This window comes from Lampetra planeri, chromosome 1 (assembly GCF_965212315.1).
Source record: "Lampetra planeri chromosome 1, kcLamPlan1.2.h2, whole genome shotgun sequence".
NCBI classification, from domain to species: domain Eukaryota; kingdom Metazoa; phylum Chordata; class Hyperoartia; order Petromyzontiformes; family Petromyzontidae; genus Lampetra; species Lampetra planeri.
The window spans coordinates 1,100,671-1,127,078 of record NC_136107.1 but is presented as its reverse complement, the minus strand read 5'-3'; the positions used below and the strand labels follow the sequence as shown (position 1 = coordinate 1,127,078).

The 26,408-nt window shown below is 46.2% G+C and overlaps 1 protein-coding gene across 3 annotated transcripts in view; it reads right to left on the bottom strand.

Moving 5' to 3' along the window:
- LOC144722472 (tensin-3-like) overlaps window positions 1–26,408 on the bottom strand; it is a 144,308-nt gene that overhangs the window by 99,334 nt on the left and 18,566 nt on the right. The window lies entirely within an intron of this gene.

Genomic DNA, 26,408 nt, shown 5'->3' with positions numbered 1-26,408 from the left:
TTGGGGGGGGAGAACAACTCGCCAAACGAGATCGCCCGACTCTTTTCAACTCTTGCGGGGCCACGGATGCTTTCGGGAAAAGCGCGTAATTGGTAACCTCGTCAATTTTTTTTATTTTGGTGACTCTTTTTCTGTCTCGTTAATTTTTATTTTTCGCGGGTTTTTGTGTTGTTTTATGCCGTTTGATGCTTTGTTTATGTTACGTGCACTCGCTCGGCTGTAGTGTTACTGAGAGACAGAGCAGTAGAAGAAGCGGACCCACAACGAATGAGACAGCCGCTAAGGTAGACACGAGCCTGGCGAGCTTGCGAAAATAATCCACCTTTGTGAAAACAGGAAAAGAGGGATCACAGGGTCCAGGAGCCAGTCAACGAGTGCCAGGAGGCCACCGTAATTACAGCGGGTCTCAACAATAGAAGAAGGCACACTTCCCAACGCAGGGCCAATTACACGAGACAGACTTTTACCCTTCAATTGCACCCCTGGCCATTTCCACAATAAAAAAAAAACCCCTCCAAGATGCGTATCGAGAACAATTACAAGCAAATTAACATCTTGTTATTCTTAACTTGAATAAAAACCATGCTGTGATCATTAGAAATGTAGATGTAATGAGCCATGAGCAAATCACACTAGAATGCACCCGGCCTCCTCAGATCTCAGAAGCTAAGCAGGTTGGAGCCTGTATAGTGCTTGGATGTTGGCACCCCCCGTGCACAGAGACGGGGGGGTGGGCAGTATGGGGCATTGTGGTCAGTTGAGAGTTGTCTACCATTGCTAAGTCTACATTATAGACTGCCAGTACACTCACCAAACTTTATAACCAGGCTACAGTCTACATTATAGACTGCCAGTACACTCACCCAGCTTAATAACCAGGCTACAGTCTACATTATAGACTGCCAGTACACTCACCAAACTTTATATCCAGGCTACAGTCTACATTATAGACTGCCAGTACACTCACCAAACTTTATAACCAGGCTACAGTCTACATTATAGACTGCCAGTACACTCACCAAACTTTATAACCAGGCTACAGTCTACATTATAGACTGCCAGTACACTCACCAAACTTTATATCCAGGCTACAGTCTACATTATAGACTGCCAGTACACTCACCAAACTTTATTACCAGGCTACAGTCTACATTATAGACTGCCAGTACACTCACCAAACTTTATATCCAGGCTACAGTCTACATTATAGACTGCCAGTACACTCACCAAACTTTATAACCAGGCTACAGTCTACATTATAGACTGCCAGTACACTCACCAAACTTTATATCCAGGCTACAGTCTACATTATAGACTGCCAGTACACTCACCAAACTTTATAACCAGGCTACAGTCTACATTATAGACTGCCAGTACACTCACCAAACTTTATAACCAGGCTACAGTCTACATTATAGACTGCCAGTACACTCACCAAACTTAATAACCAGGCTACAGTCTACATTATAGACTGCCAGTACACTCACCAAACTTTATAACCAGGCTACAGTCTACATTATAGACTGCCAGTACACTCACCAAACTTTATAACCAGGCTACAGTCTACATTATAGACTGCCAGTACACTCACCAAACTTTATTACCAGGCTACAGTCTACATTATAGACTGCCAGTACACTCACCAAACTTTATATCCAGGCTACAGTCTACATTATAGACTGCCAGTACACTCACCAAACTTTATAACCAGGCTACAGTATACATTATAGACTGCCAGTGCACTCACCAAACTTTATAACCAGGCTACAGTCTACATTATAGACTGCCAGTACACTCACCAAACTTTATATCCAGGCTACAGTCTACATTATAGACTGCCAGTACACTCACCAAACTTTATATCCAGGCTACAGTCTACATTATAGACTGCCAGTACACTCACCAAACTTTATAACCAGGCTACAGTCTACATTATAGACTGCCAGTACACTCACCAAACTTAATAACCAGGCTACAGTCTACATTATAGACTGCCAGTACACTCACCAAACTTTATAACCAGGCTACAGTCTACATTATAGACTGCCAGTACACTCACCAAACTTTATAACCAGGCTACAGTCTACATTATAGACTGCCAGTACACTCACCAAACTTTATAACCAGGCTACAGTCTACATTATAGACTGCCAGTACACTCACCAAACTTTATAACCAGGCTACAGTCTACATTATAGACTGCCAGTACACTCACCAAACTTTATATCCAGGCTACAGTCTACATTATAGACTGCCAGTACACTCACCAAACTTTATAACCAGGCTACAGTCTACATTATAGACTGCCAGTACACTCACCAAACTTTATAACCAGGCTACAGTCTACATTATAGACTGCCAGTACACTCACCAAACTTTATAACCAGGCTACAGTCTACATTATAGACTGCCAGTACACTCACCAAACTTTATAACCAGGCTACAGTCTACATTATAGACTGCCAGTACACTCACCAAACTTTATATCCAGGCTACAGTCTACATTATAGACTGCCAGTACACTCACCAAACTTTATTACCAGGCTACAGTCTACATTATAGACTGCCAGTACACTCACCAAACTTTATATCCAGGCTACAGTCTACATTATAGACTGCCAGTACACTCACCAAACTTTATAACCAGGCTACAGTCTACATTATAGACTGCCAGTACACTCACCAAACTTTATATCCAGGCTACAGTCTACATTATAGACTGCCAGTACACTCACCAAACTTTATAACCAGGCTACAGTCTACATTATAGACTGCCAGTACACTCACCAAACTTTATAACCAGGCTACAGTCTACATTATAGACTGCCAGTACACTCACCAAACTTTATAACCAGGCTACAGTCTACATTATAGACTGCCAGTACACTCACCAAACTTTATAACCAGGCTACAGTCTACATTATAGACTGCCAGTACACTCACTCCAATTAAGAACCAGGCTACAGTCTACATTATAGACTGCCAGTACACTCACCAAACTTTATAACCAGGCTACAGTCTACATTATAGACTGTCAGTACACTCACCAAACTTTATAACCAGGCTACAGTCTACATTATAGACTGCCAGTACACTCACCAAACTTTATAACCAGGCTACAGTCTACATTATAGACTGCCAGTACACTCACCAAACTTTATAACCAGGCTACAGTCTACATTATAGACTGCCAGTACACTCACACAACTTTATAACCAGGCTACAGTCTACATTATAGACTGCCAGTACACTCACCAAACTTTATAACCAGGCTACAGTCTACATTATAGACTGCCAGTACACTCACAACACTTTATAACCAGGCTACAGTCTACATTATAGACTGCCAGTACACTCACCAAACTTTATAACCAGGCTACAGTCTACATTATAGACTGCCAGTACACTCACACAACTTTATAACCAGGCTACAGTCTACATTATAGACTGCCAGGACACTCACCAAACTTTATAACCAGGCTACAGTCTACATTATAGACTGCCAATACACTCACTCCGATTAAGAACCAGGCTACAGTTTACATTAGTGGTTTTACTTTATTATTTTAATTTTATTTGTATTATATTATTTTTATTCACTTAATTTTTTATTCTTATTTTTATATCCACGTGACTTTACCGAAAGAACCAAAGAATAGTCGGGTAAACTCCGCTGTTGTTCTGTATTCCTCCCACCTTCACAGACCCAAGCTCACCAGCGTGGTGAAGTATGATTAAAATATCCATCACAGCCTGCAAGGCATGGGAAGAGGCCTTCATCTAGCAATAGATTGACATGAGCTACGCCATTTTCAGAACCATGGCGCTGACAACATTTATTAATTTTAAAATTACCACAGTTTCTGGTGATTAACCAGAGTATCTGCGACAGTTGAGTGGATGCCCCCTTCTCAAGGCCTTGCGGAGCCTCCACCACTGCGGCACGGGACACGGGAGGGGCAATCTTCGAGCTCGAAACTATAAAACTATCTCATCTTGAACATGGAGGTTCATTGACTTAGGGAACCCCGTGTATTATTCATCTGTACGTGTACGAAGCCACACGAACGCTGCTCTTTGCATATCACTTGCTGCGATTGTGCGCGCCCCCCTCCCCTCTCCAGCTAGCGATTGACCCCTCATCAGCTCCACACAGTGTGGATCAAACGGCCCCTCATCCCGACAGATCAAAGCACTACCACAACGACAGCGCCCACGCCTCTCCCACTCTCTCTCTCTCTGTGACGGCCACACCTGCACAGAGAGAGAGAGGGGAAAAGAGAGAGCTCAGCCCCAGTCCATTATCTCCCCCCCCCCACCTCTGCCGTCAACAACGCGCACAAAGAAAGACTGCCGCGAACTTCTTTTCCTTTCCGCGCAATTGGTTTTTCGCTTTCATGCGCACGTCCAAACACACGCGGCGAGCACGGGGCGCAGATATGCCGGGTCAGAGTGTCAGAGGCGCTCGAACTCGGCTCGCTGCACGCGCGCCGAGACGCGGTCACACCGACACCACCACCGACACCACCGCAACGACACCCCGCCCACGCAGAGCTCGACGGCCAACTCCGGCTTTGAACTTTTATCTCCAGCAATCAAGATGCACGATTCACGATGCAGTGTTAGAAGAGTGTGGGGTGGTGGGGGGGGGAGGTTCTTCCTCGGCAGAAAGAGCGCGCACAGAATGAACTTTTACAAGACTCCCCCCGTGAAAAGAGAAAGGGCGGTGTATTATTGTTTGAATACTTCACCTGAGCGTACAGGACACCTTAGACGACTCTGGACATAGACACAAAACTATATCGATGCGTCCAATTGGACCCGAGTAAACGCCTCTATTCGGCATGTAAATGTGATCTTAATATTATTTGCGTTCAAAATAATGAACAGCTCTGTGTTGCGCTGGATGGCCGAGAATCAGAGTTTTCAGAGCAAAGAGATCTGTTGGTTCGCTCGGTCTGTCGGAGGTTTGGGATGTACGGTGGTGCTTGTTGTTGAATAGCAAACTTCATACATACTTTCTACTAAAGACTCGCTTTAAGAAATTTGGCAGCCTATGATGTTGAGATTGTTCAACTTTAACGGTGCAGTGCCAGAATCAGTTTAAGTTAAATGTTTATGAAGCATGCCTGTGTGGCCTTGCGCACTGAGGAGGGCTTCAGATACAACAACAAACCTCCTCTCGTTCACGGCACGCGTCCGATTGGGCTGTACACGAGGACACGTGGAGCCAGCGCGCTCGTGTTGGTGTGCGGTGTCTGCACGGACGAATGAATGGTCCGGTGTGTCCGCCTGCCTCGGTGGTGGTGGCGGGTGCCGTAAGTCAACATGTTCAAGATGGGAGAAGGGGGGGAGAGTTTGTAAAGCTTAACAAGCAGAATGTATTGATTAACATTTCTGGAAAACGTTAATGTTTTGCAACAGTGACCACACAGAAGAAGAGAGGAACGTTATTCGTGCACGAAATACGAATTCTGCACACACAAACTGTACCAGTGTAGCTGCTCGTTTATATCATACCGCCAATTTTACCCGACATCCTAATCACAAACTTAATTATACAGGCGTTCGTAAAACTATACTTTATGACGCTGTATTCCAACGGACTGGATCAACATAATAAAGGCTGCTTGTGTAATTTCGAGCAGCGCAACGCAGGCATAGACACAGCATCCGGTGATGATGCGCGGGACATTGGTGCACAAGCACAAACAACAACTCAATAACGACAACACGTTCAATAAGGCGCCGTTTCGGGCTACAGCCCTTGGTCACAGCGAGGCAGGCAGAGCCACGTGCTTTGCCATTTGGTGGCAGTGTTGATGACGACGTACAGAGCTATTGTATTCATTATGACAACCATTAAAAAAATAAACCTCCGTTAATGATAGACCGTGTTTGCAAACAGCGGTGGGTTCAGGGCTACGCACATCGACTTGGACGCCTCGCACATTACGGAGTTAGAGACGGGCAGATTTACATCACCCCCCCATCCATCCATCCATGGCTCAGAGAGCGAGCCGAGGCTCTATTCACACTTCATTACAGTCTGGAGCCCGAGTCCCTCTTTTAGAATGACGTGCTGACAGCTGCTGCATGGCAGAGCCCGGGTGTTTAGGAGAGGGTGTGGAGATACCACGGGCCGAGTGAAACTCCCCTCGACCGTGGAGGACAAACACGAGAGGTGCGGCTCTCGGCCAAATGGAAGCGAAGGGGGGGAAAAGGGTCAAAAGTACAGCCGGTGCAGCGGCACAGCGAGACGAGGGAGTCTTCGTGGCGACCTTGCCAGCCGGCACCACGATCACCGCGAACGCGCCTGGGATTTTCGCACACAGCGTTGAAATGCGGTGTTTTTTTCTGGAATACTTTGCTGTTTTTTCCTGGATTTTTCTGTTGCGTGTAAATGTTTCTTGTTCATGTTTTTGTTTTGTTGCGGTTGCACCCGAGTCAAGAGCGGCATGGCTCACAGGGTTATACCTAATAATAAATTAAACTGAAACTAAATAATTGAAACTGAAAACTGCTCCGTGAAGGTCCTCGCTACAGGAGGCCCGGGGGAACAACTCGAACTGGCTCGTGCAAGACGCCAAGGGCATGATGCAGCAAAGAAGAGGAAGAGAAAGAAAAACCAACTCGCGCGCTGAACAACAAAAAAATTAACCCGTAAAAACAAAGTTTTTCACTATAGGTAAAACATCAAAATGAATGAAAATAAAATAAAATAAAAAAAAGTCGCTTGCGCACAATCGCTTGCACGCCGTCGCCCACCCTTGCGCACAATCGCTTGCACGCCGTCGCCCACCCTTTTGGCCTCGCCCCCCCCTCCCTCCCGATACGTTCCATTCATTGGCTACCATAGTCTGATGAGCTCCCCCCTCCCTCTCCTCCCCCCCTCAACTCGCTTTTAAGGGATTACATCTTGAATCATTGCCTCACTTGATGCAGCTAATCTGGCTGTGACGGTCCCACCTGATGACGGAGACTTGTGTTGCCTCCGAAACGTCGTGATTTTTGATTTTATTTTATTTTATTTTCATTCATTTTGATGTTTTACCTACGTGACTTTACCGAAAAAACCTAAGAAGATGATTCCTTGCAGTCACGAAAGCTTCAAATCTAGAATTTTTCACTATAAATCCTTTATATGCGTGGCGGCTAGAGTCCTCTCGTCCTCTGGCTTGAGATGGCTGCCACCTATGGGTCAGATGATTGCCTGCCACCATTAAGCAATTGGTAATTAAATATAAAAAATTTTTCCTAAAAAGTGTAAAATTTTGGAAAAAAAATTCACGAAAATAAATTGTCACGCACAACGAGTCTGTGTGCAAAATGTCAGCTCGATTGAATCACGGGAAGTGGGTTAAAAAACGACCGAAAGATTTGCACGGTCGTAAGCGCGCAAGCAAGCAAGCAAGCGCACTTAATATAAAGGATTTAATGACCTCGCTTCCACATCCGTGGCACAGAGGCTAGCGAAACTGCGTGCACGAGGCTGGCCAGACGAGCCCGTGTGAGTGATATCGGCGGCGAGGGAAGAACACCCGAACCAATCCCGGACACCAAGCCGCACTGACCGGCGTGGTGAAGTATAATCGAGTAACTCCCATAATTGGCATTGCACGGGGAAGGCCATCGGGGCTTAAATGATGGCGAGCCGTGAATATTGAACACTCGTGAAGCTCGGAGCCTCGCACCTCAGATTTCCGATTAGCACGGTTCGCTACGTACGGGTGCGACATAATGTCAACATACATAGGCACGTACACACGGTCGCGTATCCAACTCGACGGCAACCAACACTGCTGAGGTGCAGCGATTACGACTGTGCTTTCACTAATGCAGTGATAACGTGGGGGGCGATGGCACTTGGCGTGGAGCCATGAAAGTGAAAATGTCCTCGCGAGGCACCGTGCAGAGTTCAGGCAGCAGCAGTAGCAGCCGGCTGGAGGCCACTTTCGGTCTCGGATACAGGCACAGTACATTACGTCTGAATAAATCGCATCAATTACGCCGATTGCGGTAACCACAGCTCGGCTGATAAAGATATCTTCTATTGGCCGGATAATATTGCTGACAATGGACAACATGGAACCCCAATTAGCTCAGTTGGCTAATTGGCCAAATTCAGACTGCGTTGCCACTGTTTCACATGAACGATGGAAAATTACCGTTTCCGTTTCTGCAATGGCATTCACAAACATGACCGGTGAGAATAGGCTCCACAATTTCTGAAAAATCGTCGTAATTTATCCTTTCAAATACGATCATTATGAAAATTTGCTAATTGTATTTTATATTTTAAATGGTCCATTCCAACTACTCTTGTGTCTGTGCGACCATATACTCACTTCCACAATATCCATAACTGTTCCGGGTCGAAAATATGAATTCTATATGAGCCGGCGGTGTTCAGCATTTCGTTATTTACGTATTATGTATTTGACTGAGTGCAATGAACATTGCAGGATTGCACCCTGTAAACGTGAAACATTTAACATGTGCGTATACGTGTCTTTGCGTTTGCTATGTGGACGATACCCTTGCACACCAGATTTCCCATCCCAAGAGATGTTTTCAGGTTTTACTTATTAAAATTAATCTGCATTCGCCAAAGTCCTCCTAGGGCCCAGTTCCCAGCAGACCTGCGAAACCGTCATTTGGTTTCTTTGTGTCAGGGTCCCACTGCAATTACAACCGCTGCCACAAGCTGATTTATGAAGGCCTGCAAAGCTTTCTTCATTAAGAACGGCACAATTTAATTTCCTCCAGTGCAATTAGCGTTGCGCGTATTTCTCGCGTTATCCCAGTGGCTCCAGAAATACCAAGCACGGGTAGTGCGCATGTACTGTATGTATGCTGAACTTCTTTCGCACCGTACGTAGCCAACAGCGTGCTAATCGGAGGAAGGACGACAACTTGAAGACGTCATTTTGACCTTCGCATTTCAGTTAACTGTAGACCTAGTGTGCAAGATAATATTGATGTTACGAAGGATAGTACATGACTTATTCATAAGCCAGAGAGAATGTCTTTGTTGGCTCTCACACCACCTATAAAGTTCAACGTAGATGTTGAAAGAGTGGCGCGTAGGGACAGCGCGTGAAAAACAGGAAGCGTTTAAAAAAAATCGTTGCACAAAATTCATCACGTGAAGTAAACACAACACAGCAAACAGAGAATCAATAATTAATATAAATCATACACTTGGGAAAACAATGGTTTTGCTTCTTCATTTTTTTACTTGATATAGATTCCAAAATGTACTTATTTATTGTCAAACGTATCGTAGGCTCGGTGCGGTGGGGTTAATCGCAACGCTGCCTTTCCGGCCGGATATTTCTCATCTGCATTGTGTGCTAGGGAATGATGTACTTTGAAAAATGTGAATACAAGCGCGTTGCAAGCTGCGAGACACAGCAACATCAACCTCACGTCACTCAACCCAATCGCGGCGACGAATCGACGACGCGCCGCGCCGCTTACCTTCGCCATACGAATTCTACGCAGCGGCACGACGCAAGAGAACATGAATTTCACCCAGTTAATCACGTGGACGCAGCAGAACGCGGAGCAGGACATGGCGGTCTCCGCACCAGGACCCCCCCCTGGCCGGACTAATTGAAGTCCCCGATGCAGGAGCCGGCACGCTGCGCCTGGGGTCCACCCATGCCGAGGTGGACGAGACGCGGACCGACGCCGAGGCGACGGGAGGCAGCGAGAGTCCCCGGGGGCGAGGGGACAGAGAATGGCAGCGCGTTGGACGACTGCCACCCCAACAAAGCGATGGCACTGGTCCACTGCAATCCCATTACCGCTCGGACGCGCTCGGCTCCGGCGGATTTGCTGAGCAGCATCAATAACCGGGGTGGGTAGGTGGGGGGAGAGGCATATCTCCTTCAGGTTTGGCTTCAGCTCAGATAACTAATTTAATATTTTCATGTTTACAGCAGAACGGCGGGCAGGTTCTGTACTTTAATATTTTATCTTTGGCAAAAAGAATTCAAAAGTCAATATGCTCATGTCTCTTCCTGCGATGACTCCTTTGTTTTCCTTCATATTAGGTTACATCTAATTAGCTGCCTATGTTTTATTAATTGTGAGTATTATTGTTCATGCCGCAATTTAATTGAATATCATCGCAATGATGTGAAATTACATTAAAAAAACAAGATTTAGAAAAATGTTCAATCAAGTCATCCAATTCCACGTAATTGTTCCGAGTAACTAACGTTAACAGGACAACAATAAAACCGTACACGCAAAGGTAAGCGTCACGTTTATTCAACATTCCAGAGCGGAGTGCTTATTCAACATCCAATAAAAGCAATTTGTTGCCTAGTGCTGCTCAGTAATGCGAAAGTTAATGGCAAGGGCCCATTAGGAAGATTAAAATAAAAAGTCACTGACGGACCGTGCCAAAAACATTTCTACCCCTGGGAAATCAGCGCAGCTCAAAACACACGCTCCCTCCATCCGAACGCATTCGAATGTGCGTGTGTGTTATGTCTGCAAGAAGTTACGCAATGCACTTGGCACATTGGTAGAGTTGCAAAGCCGTTGGAACAGATACTTTGAAGCGAAGGGGTTGTTGTTGATAGGTGGCTGCCGACTACTTGAGTGGCGTGGTAGAATGACACGCCAGTGTGAGTTTGAGAAGAAGTGTATTATTCAATCGACAAATTACATTTAAAAAACACTGAACCCCGATTCGTTATTTAATCACATCCACTTTAGAACTCGGCAACACGTAAGATGAACCTGGAATCAACAAATCATGTTCACAATAGGCATGTTTTGCAGTGTCAAGGTAACCTCTGTACAAAGACAAAGATCCCCCATATAGCCTTTAACAGACTGTTATGGCAAGTGCTGTGGGCGAACACCTAAACAGGGCACAGCACCTCGCCCTGCCCCCTTTGTATCCCTAGTGGCGATGTTTACACATCGCAGCAGGTACTAATTTGAGGCTGAGTAGACCTAGGGGAGGCCCAGGACAGTGTGCTCACCACTACCCTACCGCTCCCCGCAAACCGCTCTACTCACACACACACGCGCACGCCAATCCCACCATGCTCATAAAAATCTCAGAGATTTGATTACGTTATTCATTTAAAGAATCTCCATCTCGAGAGAGAAGCTGCATATCTCGAATTAAACTGATTGAAATATTGTCTGGTGGGGGGGGGGGGTTGAAACCCCCATCTACCGAAAGGCAGCTATAAATATCAAGCCATCAATACAGCACTTTAAAATTAATGTTTGCTTTTTAAAATGCCATAATCAATTAAATCAGCAGTCAATGGTAACCGCGGGGTTCACAATTGGGCCACACTTGGGGTAAAATCGTTGTTTTCACAAGCACGCTAGAGCCGACGCACCCCCCCCCCCAATGGCAGTCGGTGCAAAATAAAATACATCGCTCTACCTGGGCCCCCCCCCCTCCACGACTTGAAGGACGTTCGTGGCGGCTTCGGCGCTGAAATAAACGTCAGAATGTGAAATCCTGTACTGTGCAGGACAGAAACAAGCCATTTGTAGTGGCCTTTTGCTGGGGTTATTGCCAGGGCTTATTGTCAGCCGAACCCTCTCGAGATGCAAGTCCAGTGTGCTAACCATTCCCACTGCAGCAGTAGCAGCAGCTTCTTCCGACTCGCATTGGACGCACCGGCAACCTACAATCGCTGCTCAAGTCCACGTAAGTAGCAGCGAGGCGTGCCCTTAGGTCAACAGTACAATTGTCAGAAGGGCACGCTCCATCAATATTTATTTTCATTCTGCGGTGTACGGTAGCAGGAGCCTAAACCTCTTCATGTGTTTATGCCTATTAGGGTACAGCCTTGTGGGCGAGCTCTCTGTCCATTAGAAGCATGGTTTGTCTGTGTTGCTGCAGGGATGAATGACAGATAGCCGGCTGAGCAGAACCTCTGACACAACATAATTAGTCAGCATCCGATTCCAGAGCAGTTCCACAACCAAACAGAGATGATAAAAGGAGACTGTTTACGAGGTCAAACAAGCGCAATTAAAAAGGGGAACTTAAAGAAAAACACATCCATCCTCGTGACGGGATATTTCATCTGAGCGCGAAAAACAAAACCTTCCACTGTTACATTTGACGTCCTTCCAGAGAAAACAAGACGTATTGTCACGTGCTACAACAGTGATTAAGCGGTCCAGGTCAGCCACCTGGTCCGCTAAGTGATTCTTGCCCGGGGCTTGTATTCGGACTCAGGGCCCACATGTGCCGTTCATGTAAACGATCATTTGAACTTCAGATTTAAATTCGCGGTCTTTTGTCGATCCACTGCTGTAGAGACGAATGTCTACCTCCTCCTCATCAGGCCGTGTCGGCCACAAGGGCTTGAGCCACCGCAACTTCGTCCTGCCGCTCAATGCCGGAGACTGCTTGAGACGTCATTTATCCTTCGACGTTGTTAGCCTTGGCCGGGAATGAAACTCGGGTGGCAAGGCTCATGAATCAGGTTGTTGTCAACCATTAACGACACTGCTCCCCTAAGATGAGTTATGAGTACTAATTAGGGGTACCAATTCAAAATGTATCTCCGGGTTTCGTACCAACAAATTAAAGTTATTGCATTTCTCTACAACCAGCCAACACGATTATGGAACCGACGTCTCTTTCTCTCTCTCTTTATTTTTGTTTTTCTTCCCGGATCCACGGCGTCTCCCTTCCCGTCTCGCAGTGGAATTCGAGCGTCCACTTTCTCGATGCACATTTTATCTTTGCGTCCACATGTTTCTACTTCGCCAAGTCAAAGCTGGCAACAACAACACAAAAACACACCGCACTGGTTGTAAACGCTGCTTTGAAGGCACACTCATGTGCTTGCTTTTTTTCCATTTTCAAATTCGATTTTCCAGAAGCACTCTATTCCACTCGTGTTCACCTCTCCATTTCATAATCTTTATCCCAATCCGCCATCAATAATAACGACTAAATGTCATACTGCTGCACCTATGCAGTTTTACGTCTATAAATACGGCATGCCGTTTCAAATGTCATGCCCAGAAGAGGCATTTGTAGTTCAGCAATACAGCAGCGCGTACGTCAGCCCCGTGTCATTTGTCGCTGAAGACTATTTCGAAAGTTTCTTTTCTTAGGGACCACACATTTCATACATCAGTTAACGACAAAAGGTTGCACCCTTAACAGCCGAGATAATCGGGGAGATATGTCGCTCAAAAGGGCAGCTTCTGAAAGAAAATGTAACTTTATGGAGGTTCCTGTATGGCACAAAAAAACAGTTTTGCACAGAGTTCAACTGTGAAGCCCACAACCGAGTTGGTTGCGGTGACTCGGAGCCGGCTTCAATCGGCCCGCTGTGGACTCTAAGCCCCATTATCTCCCGTCCCCATTTTCATAAAGCCGGAGGAATGCTGCACAACATTTTGTAGAAAACCACCAAAATGTCACTACCCTACCCTTGGCTACATAACTTAGAATAATAATTGACGCCACAGTCATCGACAGACGGTGAAACAACTTTAACGTGCATTCGCCTGCTCCCATCTCGATACAAAATAAATGCGAAAGGGGTATCATTTCAATATAAAACATTTTATGGAGTTTTTTTTTGTTTAATACCGTAAATGTTTGCTTCTTGAAGGGTCCAACTTGTGACTATAATCGCTTATGAGAAATGGAGCTTGTAGCCTTCTTCTGTTTCACTTCACAGTTACAAGTATTATTATTGTTGTTGTTGTGGCACATTGCCCTGTGTTGTTTGTTTGAAGTTCACTACACGTTTACTGTTGTTCGTTGCTTTGTCTTTGAGATAGTGAAATGTTATTTTGCCACATTTATACATCCCGTTTCTTTTACTGCGACTGAATAAATGAGTTATAAAAATGGTGACGCATTACAAAGCGTGCGAATGTAAACAACACAAAACTTTACAACCAGATTCCATAAGGCGTTGATATATACACACACGAGTAATTATACTGTTGCTATTGGCCACTCAATTATTGAACATTACAATTGTGCATTCGCCATCCACAACGTGACGGACAGAACATCCTCGCTGGGTCGCGGCAATGCTTGGAGGGAGAGAGAGAGAAACTGCTAGAAGGGCTGCGTTCAGATGCAGCACTTGTCGTAGTTAAAAAAAAAGAGCGAGAGGGAGAACGAGAGAGAGCGAGAAAGTGAGCGAAAGTGAGCGAGAGAGAGCGAGAGCGAGGGGAGTACATAAAGGAAAGCATTAAAAAACTAAAAAAAACGAAATGATGAACGAAGCAAAGTGCCGACTACACCGAGCATCTTCTCGTTTCCTCTGATCGTAAAAAGAGAGAGAGAGGAGAGAGAAAACTGTCCTTACGTGGGTATCAAAGCCACGTGGATTTGTGCTCTCTGCTGGCTGTGGTGTGACCGTCTCGCACCCCCGAATGAATCGTCACAGCAGAGGCCTCCTTGTAAGCGACGCATCATAGAGGAGGCAGAGATACACAGGACTCGTGCACGTTTGCGGTAAAAAAAAAATGAGGCAAAACAAATATTTTAAAAAGGGTGGAATTTTTTTACAAACTAAACCGTTACAGGTATTTTGCATGGGCAGGTGCAGGATGGGGGCCAGCGAGTCTTGAGTGAAGACTGAGTGTCCTCCCGGACCATCATGGATTTACGGCTCGTCCTAGCTGGGTTGTTTTTCCTCCGACGAGAAGGCGTTTCCTCCTCCTGTGTCGCGCCATTAAGCTGACGGCGTGTGGGTGGTTGTCACCGATGCCGGGTAGAGGCACGCGGGCGACAGTCATGGGAAAATTAAGCCATTTGAAGATGACGAGTGGCCATGCAATACCCGACCGCAAAACATTCCTCACGTCAAGCGGGTATTTGCGTTCAAGAAAAAAAAATCCCCTCCGTTACCAATTTTTTTTTAAACTACCGATGAATGCCTAAGTTAAAACAAATTAACACTGTAATGTTTTAGAGTCTGACTATGTATATTGTTTTCATGAAATGTACTTTTTTTTATCTCTCCTTTGGGGCAGATAGGATGGGCTTGAAATGTATCAGCTGCCCCGCATCACTGAAAATTAATGAGTAACCTAGCAAACACATCATGGAATCACGGAACATGAACAAGTTAGTTATTATTGTGAGTTATCAATTATGTCTAAGTGCTTAACTAACCCGCCATGCAACATAGGATTCGGGATATTGCATGCCTATGCTCACACACTGTCACCGCAAAGGGAAGTATATTTCAAATCGATTCTCTTCGCCGCGTCTAGATTTACCCCGAGGTTTTCCACCGAACCGGCGCACAAAGGAGACACTTCACGTGGCCCCCACTGCACTCACATCATCTTACCCCGTCAGGCAAGCTATGGGTCGCCTTCAAAACAACCTACGGTCCCTCCCCAAAAAATGCCCTGTAATTCCATTTGGACGCCGTCCACCGACTTTCGTCCTTTCATCCCCCCCTCCCGCCCATGGAGAAAAAGTCCATGCCCAGACCACCACTGTGCCTGACGAGCATTTTGCGGTGGCCAGTTGAGCCGAAAGCCCCACGAACCAACTCGGCCCCGTGGCAGATACATTCCCCGTACGTTGTAAACACCCTTTTACAGAATTCGGTATAAAAGAAGTACAGTTCTGTAATCACATTACCGAAAGGAATAACACATTATACATTTACCGTTTTAGAAATGTGGAAGTCAGCTAGCGGTACGCGTGAAAGCCCTGCACCACGCGCGCATCGGTAGCCAGAAAGTCGAACAAGAACGATTGCAGCTCGTGCACGTTGCGGACAAACTACAGGTAGGGCCGGATGAAGGTCCTTGTAGGCCCTGGGCACTTCTGCTTCGTAGGCCTTCGGTGGTATCTCTCTACAGCGGCTACTGGCCCCATGTCACTCCCGCCGCTGTCACTCAGCTTGTTTTAAGCGTAGCAGCAACAGCAACGCCGCCACGTCTCGCCTTGCCACTGCTCTCCATTGAGAATGAGATTGTGGGGGGAAACACCATTTGAAGATGTTGTTGCTGATTTTGCAATGAAAAAATCTTTAAAATGTCATCTCCGGTGTTAATTTCGCTCAAAAGATTGACTCTGCCTCTTTGTATGCACACTGTGCCTATCCCTGCTATAGAAATATATTTATTCCAGAAGATATCTTGGTTAAGAAAAAAAAGGTATTATAAGAACAAAAACATGGTCGCATTTTTTTTCCATAAGCCCTTTAGTTTTTTGTAGATCCTAGGGGCACAGTGCCTACTGTGCCTATTGGATAATACGGCCCAGATTACAGGTTGCAATTATAAGATGCACTTGCGAACACATGCAGGTGAACGACATGTGGGCTGGGACAGGACACGTCACGGCTGGAAGGGACGATGGTGAAAAAAATAATAAGAACGGAGCGGCAGTCAAAGGAATGGAATGCATTGTGGAGTCGTACACAGTGGAGATGGAGCGATGAAATTGGTTTGTGTGCGGGTGCCGGGTGGATTGTTGCATGGCAAGATCGTGGAAGGTGATGGTGGCTTGGGGAAGCCTTCGTCCAGCAGTGGATTGATCTTGGCTCATGATGATTACAGTGATGTGATGATGTGTTTTAATATTTGTATTCTGTAGTTTCAAGTTTATTTTGCTAAACTAAGTGAGAGCTCAAACGACCAGGAGGAGATCTAATTTGCAATAATGAATTGAATAGAATTTGGCGCAAAAACAACCAAGTAGAAATTACATGTTTTTTAACCACCTTACATAAGAAATAAAAGGCACACACATGAATCAACATTAAATTACACATTTATTTCCTGGAATGAAAGTTTGCTCTTGAATAATTTTTTTAAAATAAGTTAGAGAAACGTCAAAATTAATTTAATGTCATGTTTGCACTAGTCAATAAACAGACAAGGAGATGTACGAAACATGGCTTAATACAGCATTACAATAATTGCCTTTCATGTTAAGACAAGACAGTAAATGGACTGGTTACGTCACAAGCCCTACATTATTGGACCAAATATTTGCGTGCGCCAACTCAAAAATAATCCACACGCTTTAAGGTTAATCCACGCTACGGCACAGTGAAGTAGGGACACTTTCCTGCATGTTGTATGAATCATTACATTTAATTCATCCACATTATCCTGGAGAAGAAAAATAATATTTATTTTTCCAAAACCTGTGAGCACATTAATGACATTAAGGGAATGTAAAAAAAAAATCACTATCTCTTGCCAAATAAAACACAAATCTCTCCAATATAAACCAGCTCAGTGTTGTCGATCACAATCCTACAGACTTCGGCAAAATTAAATTGTGTCAAAAGCCACAGCAGGATAAATACAACGTCAAATCAATTACACGGTTTCTATAGGAATGAACACAACACAGGCAAGACTGTCCCCAGCACGCTTTGCTTTGCCTAACTGATATAAGCTGTCCTCCTTTCACCCAAAGGGAGATCCAAGCTCAAGCCCGCGAACTTGTGCCCACATCTGAAATGTGTAGCTGTTGGGATTATTTAAAGTGCTTTAATTAAAACCTCTCGCAAAAGCTATTTCATTTAAAAGGGGTCTCACAAAACAACGCATGTGGTGAACGGCATTCGTTACCGCAGCTATCCCAAATTTGGCTACATACCACACATTTTAAATCATTCATAACCGTGTTTAGTGAAACTGCATTCTTCTTTAAATGAAGTGGTCTCTCGCCTGGTTTCAAAAAGCTTATTGATTTGGGGGGTGGAATGTTCGTGCGGCGGTTAGCACGGTGCACTCTGAACCTGGTTGAACCGAGTTCATATTTCGATTTAAAGCTTTCGTGACTGCAGGGATTCATCTTCTTGGTTCTTTCGGTAAAGTCACGTAGAAGACGAGTTCAAATTATTTTCTCAATCTACCGCTGGACGAAGGCCTGCCCCCCCCCCCCCCCCCCGTGTGCCATGCCGGCCATGGGGGTTGTTTGCCCATATTTCATCACGCCGGTCGGTGCGGGTTGGTGAGCGGAGCGCCCAGGACCGGTTCAGATATCACTCGTCACTCACGTTAGCCCTGCATGGAAATCTCACGCATTTTTCCGGGTTCATAGTGCAGTGCATTCACCACCAGTGATAGTACCCAAACACAAAGTCTTTAACAGATGAGTGGGCCAAGTGCTGTTCGCGAGCCGCTATACGGCCAGCGTGGCACGTAAACGTTGATTGGCCGATACCTCGCCGGGCCACCTTTGTGTCCCCAGTGCTCATATTTTTACACCGTACGAAGTACTCATTTAAGGTCGAGTCGACCTAGGGGAGGCTTAGAACCAGTTCAGATATACATCACTATAGGTTATGACCTGGACTCGAACTCGGGTCGCCGCTGAACCACCGCTCCCCCCACACACACACGCGTTCCTACACACACACACGTTCCTACACACACACACGTTCCTACACACACACACGTTCCTACATGCACACGTTCCTACACACACACACGTTCCTACACACACACACACGTTCCTACACACACACACGTTCCTACACACACACGCACGCACGTTCCTACACACACACACACACACGTTCCTACACATACACACACACGCACGTTCCTACACATACACACACACACGCACGTTCCTACACACACACACACACGTTCCTACACACACACACACGTTCCTACACACACACACACGCACGTTCCTACACACACACACACACGTTCCTACACACGCACGTTCCTACACACACACACGTTCCAATACACACGCACGTTCCTACACACACACACGTTCCTACACATACACACACGTTCCTACACACACACACACGTTCCTACACACACACACACGTTCCTACACACACGCACGTTCCTACACACACACTCGTGCCTACACACACACACACACGTTCCTACACACACACGCACGTTCCTACACACACAAACGTTCCTACACACACACACACGTTCCTACACACACACACACACGTTCCTACACACACGCGTTCCTACACACACACACGTTCCTACACACACACACGTTCCTACACACACACACGTTCCTACACACACACACGTTCCTACACATACGCGTTCCTACACACACACACGTTCCTACACACACACACACGTTCCTACACACACGCGTTCCTACACACACACACACGTTCCTACACACACACACATGTTCCTACACACACGCGTTCCTACACACACACACACACGTTCCTACACACACGCGTTCCTACACACACACACGTTCCTACACACACACACATGTTCCTACACACACACGTTCCTACACACACACACGTTCCTACACACACACACACGTTCCTACACACACGCGTTCCTACACACACACACGTTCCTACACACACGCGTTCCTACACACACACACACGTTCCTACACACACACACGTTCCTACACACACACACACGTTCCTACACACACACACGTTCCTACACACACACACACGTTCCTACACACACACACGTTCCTACACACACACGCACACGTTCCTACACACACACGTTCCTACACACACACACACGTTCCTACACACACACACACACGTTCCTACACACACACACACGCACGTTCCTACACACACACACACGTTCCTACACACACACGCACGTTCCTACACACACACACGTTCCAATACACACGCACGTTCCTATACACACACACGTTCCTACACATACACACACGTTCCTACACACACACACGTTCCTACACACACACGTTCCTACACACACGCGTTCCTACACACACACACACGTTCCTACACATACGCGTTCCTACACACACACACGTTCCTACACACACACACATGTTCCTACACACACACGTTCCTACACATACGCGTTCCTACACACACACACGTTCCTACACACACACACATGTTCCTACACACACACGTTCCTACACACACACACGTTCCTACACACACACACACGTTCCTACACACACGCATTCCTACACACACACACGTTCCTACACACACGCGTTCCTACACACACACACACACGTTCCTACACACACACACGTTCCTACACACACACACACGTTCCTACACACACACACGTTCCTACACACACACACACGTTCCTACACACACACACACACGTTCCTACACACACACGCACACGTTCCTACACACACACGTTCCTACACACACACACACGTTCCTACACACACACACACACACGTTCCTACACACACACACGTTCCTACACACACACACGTTCCTACACACACACATGCACACGTTCCTACACACACACGTTCCTACACACACACACACGTTCCTACACACACACACACGTTCCTACACACACACACACACATGCGCGTGCGTACACAAAGTATAGTTCGCGGCTGGTCGGGGCGGGAAGAATGAATGGAACTCGAGAGAGTGATGGGATTAGCGGCGTGACCGTGCCGTGGTGGGAGACGAAACGTCGCCAAGACAAACTGCGTCACTCTCGCCGGACTGAGCCGAGCGAGACAGCAGCCGTCGCCAGAGATGGCCACAGGGCAGCAGGGGCAGCAGGGGCAGCAGGGGCAGCAGAAGCGGCTGCTGCCATGGAGGAGAAACAAGAGGCGATGTTTAAAGAGCAGCCGGGGAGAGGCAATGATCGAGCGCGGGATCATTCTAAGGGCGCCACGACGGAGAGATGCGAACTACCTCGCCTGGTGTATAGGAGGGCGTGGGTTCGATCCCGACCCTGACAATGCCTGCTGCTGTATATTTGGAGTTTGCGTGTCTCTCTCTCTCTATCTCCCCGTGGTCGCGTAGATTTTTCTCCGGGTCCTCCGGTTTTCCCCTCCACGTTGAAAATCAACATCACGCCTTCAGAGTATTTGCCCGCTATGCGTTGCCACACGATAAGCCACTTCCAGTGCGCTATCATTTGTGGCCATGTCGCATCTGAAAAGGAGCTGCAGAGCTCAATGGACCTTCTTACCTGGTAAAAACAACAACAACAACAACTTCGATTTAAAGCTTTCGTGACTGCAGGGATTCATCTTCTTGGTTCTTTTGATAAAGTCACGTAGAAGGAAAATAATAAAGTAATAAAAATAAAACATACTAAAATAATTCTCACGACGTTTCGGCCACAACGCAAACAGCCGTCTTCAGGTGGAGAACAGGTCTGTCGACAGACCTGTTCTCCACCTGAAGACGGCTGTTCTCCACCTGAAGACGGCTGCTCGCGTTGCGGCCGAAACGTCGTGAGAATTATTTTATTATGTTTTATTTTTATTATTTTATTATTTTCCTTCTACGTGACTTTACCGAAAGAACCAAGAAGTAGAACAACAACAACAACAGTAGCTTCTCGTTTAGTTCCAAGGGGAGGCAGTGCTGTAACTACGCAGCGCATCATTCCCTGCTGAACTCGAGTGCCCCCCCCCCCCCTGCTTCACCCCACTTCACCCCACCGCTTCACCCCACCCCCTCCGGGAGGGTGGATGAGAACACGGCGCTCCAGGGAGCCGTCGTCGCCACGTGCGACGATGCCGCGGGTTCCTCGCTCACAGCGCGTCCGCTGCGCTCATCTCGGCGATGTCGACGACGGGACGTGAATCCGTTGCACGAATTTTGTTTTAGTTTTTTCGCAAAAATGACTCCCGCGTATTTTCCCTAACCGAGTTGGTTTTTAATTCGTGCACTTGTTGTGACCGTAAATGGCCTCCCGCGGAGGTTAGGAATGAATGATTTCCGTTAATTTATAGGTTTCTTATCGATACATTAATGGGGATTCTTAAGTGTGCTTGCGAATCTAGGGCACTTTGGGGATTACATCCACAGGGGGATCATTAATATTTCATATTAAAAAAAAACATATTTCAATCTGTCCATGCAACTAAAATTTACATTAAAACACGGCTCACGGACCCATGACGAAGTTCTTTTGACAACCTGCAGCTAAGAGTCGTGAAACGCCCGCGATACACAAATGAAGATTAACGACGGAGAAATACGTGGCAATTAGTGCACGAGCCCAGCATGCGGTTATTCTCAGCAAGAAGAAAACGCATCGAGGCTGACCCCCACCCCCTTAACCTCTTGATAACCTCCCGAACCCCAATAAAAACATCGACCTTTGGCTTTGAGCAGAGACCAATTGATTTGTGTACAGGCATGGCTAGGATTCCAGAAAGGCCAAGGCGGCAGCGGTAGTAATGCGTTGCAGATGTGACCAAGTTTGCCGTCCTCGAAGGATGAAAAAGAGCACGTCCTTCCCATCAGCGCCATCAGTTGGATCATCCTCCCTTTACTCACCATGCCCTCTGCTCTCCTCTCGTGCTCCAAGCACCACCACTCTCTAACGCAGAGTTTCCCAAACTCCAGTTCTCGCGACCTAAAACGCTCCGTCTTTCAGCGTTTAGCGTTCCACGTGACGCGCTAAGCAATTAACGCTGTCTGCGTAAGGCGGAACACGTGTACACACACGCACACACGTGTACACACACGCACACACGTGTACACACACGCACACACGTGTCCACACACGCACACACGTGTACACACACGCACACACGTGCACACACACGCACACACGTGCACACACACGCACACACGTGTACACACACGCACTCACGTGTACACACACGCGTACACACGTGTACACACACGCGTACACACGTGTACACACACGCACACACGTGCACACACACGCACACACGTGCACACACACGCACACACGTGCACACACACGCACACACGTGTACACACACGCACACACGTGTACACACACGCACCCCGAGATCTCGATATCAATTTGAATCGCCACTTTTAGCGCAGTTTATTTTTTTTAAATGCGTTGTTTTATTTCAGAAGTCAGAACATAGCAGCCAATGATTAACGCGTATCCTTATTATCTGTTCCACGCCATGTCTATGGCCAGGAGAGCAGCGATGCGCAGTGGAGAGCGAACTGCGCGGTGAGGTATGGTCACAGACAGCAATACCCTACGACCAACATTGAGAGGGGAAGCCTTTAACTTTCCACTATCGCAAGGCTACGTTCAGTGTATTTGACATAATAATAAAACTGTGTAATAAATGTAATTGCGTTGATGCATCGATATAAAAAAAATGTCATATCCCTATAGAAATTACTGCATCTGCTTCAGACGTGATATATTGGCTGTGTCACTGGGACACGAATCTCTGATGTATAAATTGTACGTATCTGTTCCTATCGCTACAAAGTGGATGACGCATTGATTACCCTCGCTCAGAACCAGTTCTGTGGCATTCGTTTCGAAGGGCTCATGCCCAGAAAATGCGTAATGTAATGGGCCTGTGCTCTGGAATAAGGTCGCATCAATTACAGGAACAGCATGCCCTATGAGTCATGTTCTCGAAATATTGCATTAGATTCACTCTGATGTGTTTGCACAACGCTCTCATGCAATGCTTCTGAAATTAAATTTGGCACAATTGTCCATTATTCCATTAAGTGCGTCTAATTTGTGGTGCTATGTGGAACATACTTAATTTTAATGCACGAAGTTCGGAAGATGAAAGGATAATAATATTAAAAGAAAATGTTCTCAGCCTGCTGATCGTTGTGAAAGCACACGAGTGCTGGGCTTCACGCACTGCACTATGGGCCAGGGAATCTGAGTTCAAATTCCGGCCACGGCGAACATCAGTGGCGAGTGACATTGAGTCTCGTGCTGGTCCTTGGTTCCCCTCCACCCCCTCCACCCCCTCCACCCCCTCCACCCCGATGACTGACACGGCATGAAGAGGCGGTATGCATCCAGCAGTGGATTAACAACACACTGAAAATTATTATTTATTGTTACTGCGCGCCATCTGCACCGCAACGTGTCATCTGATTGAGCAGCAAAAACAGCCTAGGCTAACCGTGGCTGGTTTCTCATGCTTCTTCCAGCAAGCGTCAAACAAACACAGAGCGGAGGATGTGACAGATTTACAAGGCTGCAAGCCTCCCTGGACACACACCGTGCAGTGCCCCACGTGTAGACCGGCAGTGGGATACCGACATGCTGAAGCCTTTCCCAACGACATTCATCCAGCCCCTCCCGTCGACACTGAGTAGACAAGGCAAAAATACTGGGAATGTCGCGTGACCCCCGAAAGAGGGATCATCGTTTTGGGATGGTAGATGGCTGCGATTGAAAAAAAACATCTATCCGTGTGTATTTGTTTATGACTTATGCCCAGTAATTTGTCAAATTCACGGGGTCAAAGTTCTTCAGCAACAACTATTGGAATGGGGAAGCCCAGAAGGCTATGATGTCAAATTATATCAATATTTACAATTCGAAAAATGAGTTCCCTGGGTTTATTGTTACAGAGTTAGAACCACGTTGATCCAAAATAAATACACAACATCATCTAAACTCGTTCAATGAGATGAATAATTTATATCTATACATTCATCACAATAATTTTTGGTTTCTAATGCACAAGCGGAGGTATGCGTCGAGTTTTGGATAATAAGTTGCGTAAAATTTGACAACGCGTGATGATATGAAACATTCACAAATGTTGTATAGGAAAGGAGAAAACAGCCACAGCAAGAGAGTGTGCGTCTGCTGAGGATGCTCGGGTGAGCTGCTGGATAATTGCGTTGCAGGTGCGAGCTCATCAGGTGACATCCAACCCCGACCTTTCACCTTCCGCCTGCCTCGCGATGGCCAACAACGGCTTCCGGGCAGGTGCTCAACCCACGCCAGTGGGCACGGGCGGCTCACAAGCCAGGGGGGAAACCTCCCGGTTGAATGACAACAAACACAGCCACGTCCGACACAAACAGCCCCTCCCCGCCTGCTTCCGCCCGCCACTCATCCGCCTGCAACAGCCACCTGTTCTGGTCGTCCCAGGGATCATCCTCTTTTTGAAGTCCCTGTCCTGGAAAATCTCTGTCGGTATTGAGATATGCTTTTCCTTCTCGTGACACGTGCCCATGTATTGTATCTCAGAGGTGGCAACCGTACAGCCAGGTCCCCTTTGTTGTGAACTTCATAACTCTGCGTTGGCATGTTTTCATGGATGTAAAAGCCACGTTTTAATTGTCTGGATAAGCGCAACAAGCAATTCTTGAAATTCCTTCATTTCATACAATGAAGGTGCATTGCATCTCGTGACTTTGCTGTGTGCTCGCACGTACAACGTAAGCATGGCTATAACACAACTTGAAAATTAAAGCGTGTAACGATACACACATACACACGTGAGTTAAAATAGAGACCAGGGGTCTGCCGCTCATGTCCCCTTGTAGTAACATTGCAGGTGTTTGGCCTCCTACAGCTTCCCCTTGAATAACATCTCATTTTACACCCCCACCCAAACGTTACTGTGGACCCACAATGTAGACTTGCATCATTCCCACACACCAAAGGTCTGTCAGAAGTATGCAGTATCCTGTAAGAAAGCTCACCACAGCAATACCGGTACCACACCTCGGCCACAAATCAACTGGCACCACCTGAGCACAGATGCCAATTCTGGACAGGTAGCGGACCCTTAAATATAAGACTTTATGCAATTAGTGTGAGGAGCGGTGGCGCAGCGGTTAGCGCAGTGGGCTTTGAACATGGCGACCTGATCAGTTCACATATCAATGGTGATATGTGAACTGATCCTCGATGACCTCCCCTTCCCCGATCCACAATGACCAGCATGGTGAAGTATGGTCAAACGGTCGCCATGACTGACACATTGTCGGGATGTCTTCATCCAGCAGTGGATTTACATGGGCTGAGTGCACACAAATACTGTAGGTCATAAGAAATCCTACCGAGTGTAAGTGTAACTATATGCAGAGGGTTATATTTATTTTAAAACTGGCATTGAAACATTGCAATTATGTATTCTATAAGTGAGTATTTTATCCATTATCATTAATCATATCTATATTAATTCTTCATTTTCAGATGACATTTTAAAATTGATTTTTTTTTTACTGAATTGAGACAAAGCATAGTTGATGAATGTTCAAAGATTACAACTGTAATCTTTTAAAAAATCCTGAATTAATTTCAAAAACATTCCTGCCTGCAGTGATGTTAATTGAAGTCAGTTTGAACATTTGTTAACTTACATTAATTAACTCTGTGATCTGTTGAAATCAATAAAATAATCCGATGTGCCCTGACATTTGGGTTACCCTATAGTCCATGAAATATTCTGAACTTCAAATAAACAAATACAATCAACAGACATCGTAATGAGACGTGACTATACACACTGCTGGAAGGCACGGCAAGATAAAATAATACAATTAAACAAAAATCAGGCCTTAATGTTACAAGCCTTAATGTCTGATCAACAGCTAACAATCAGTCTGAAAAACACCGCCACAACCTGTGCAGTGCTTCGGACATAATCCCTGCGGTACCGTCATCAGAAGGAAGGAAACATGCAGCAGCAGCAGCAGAAGAAGGATGAACGCAGCTTT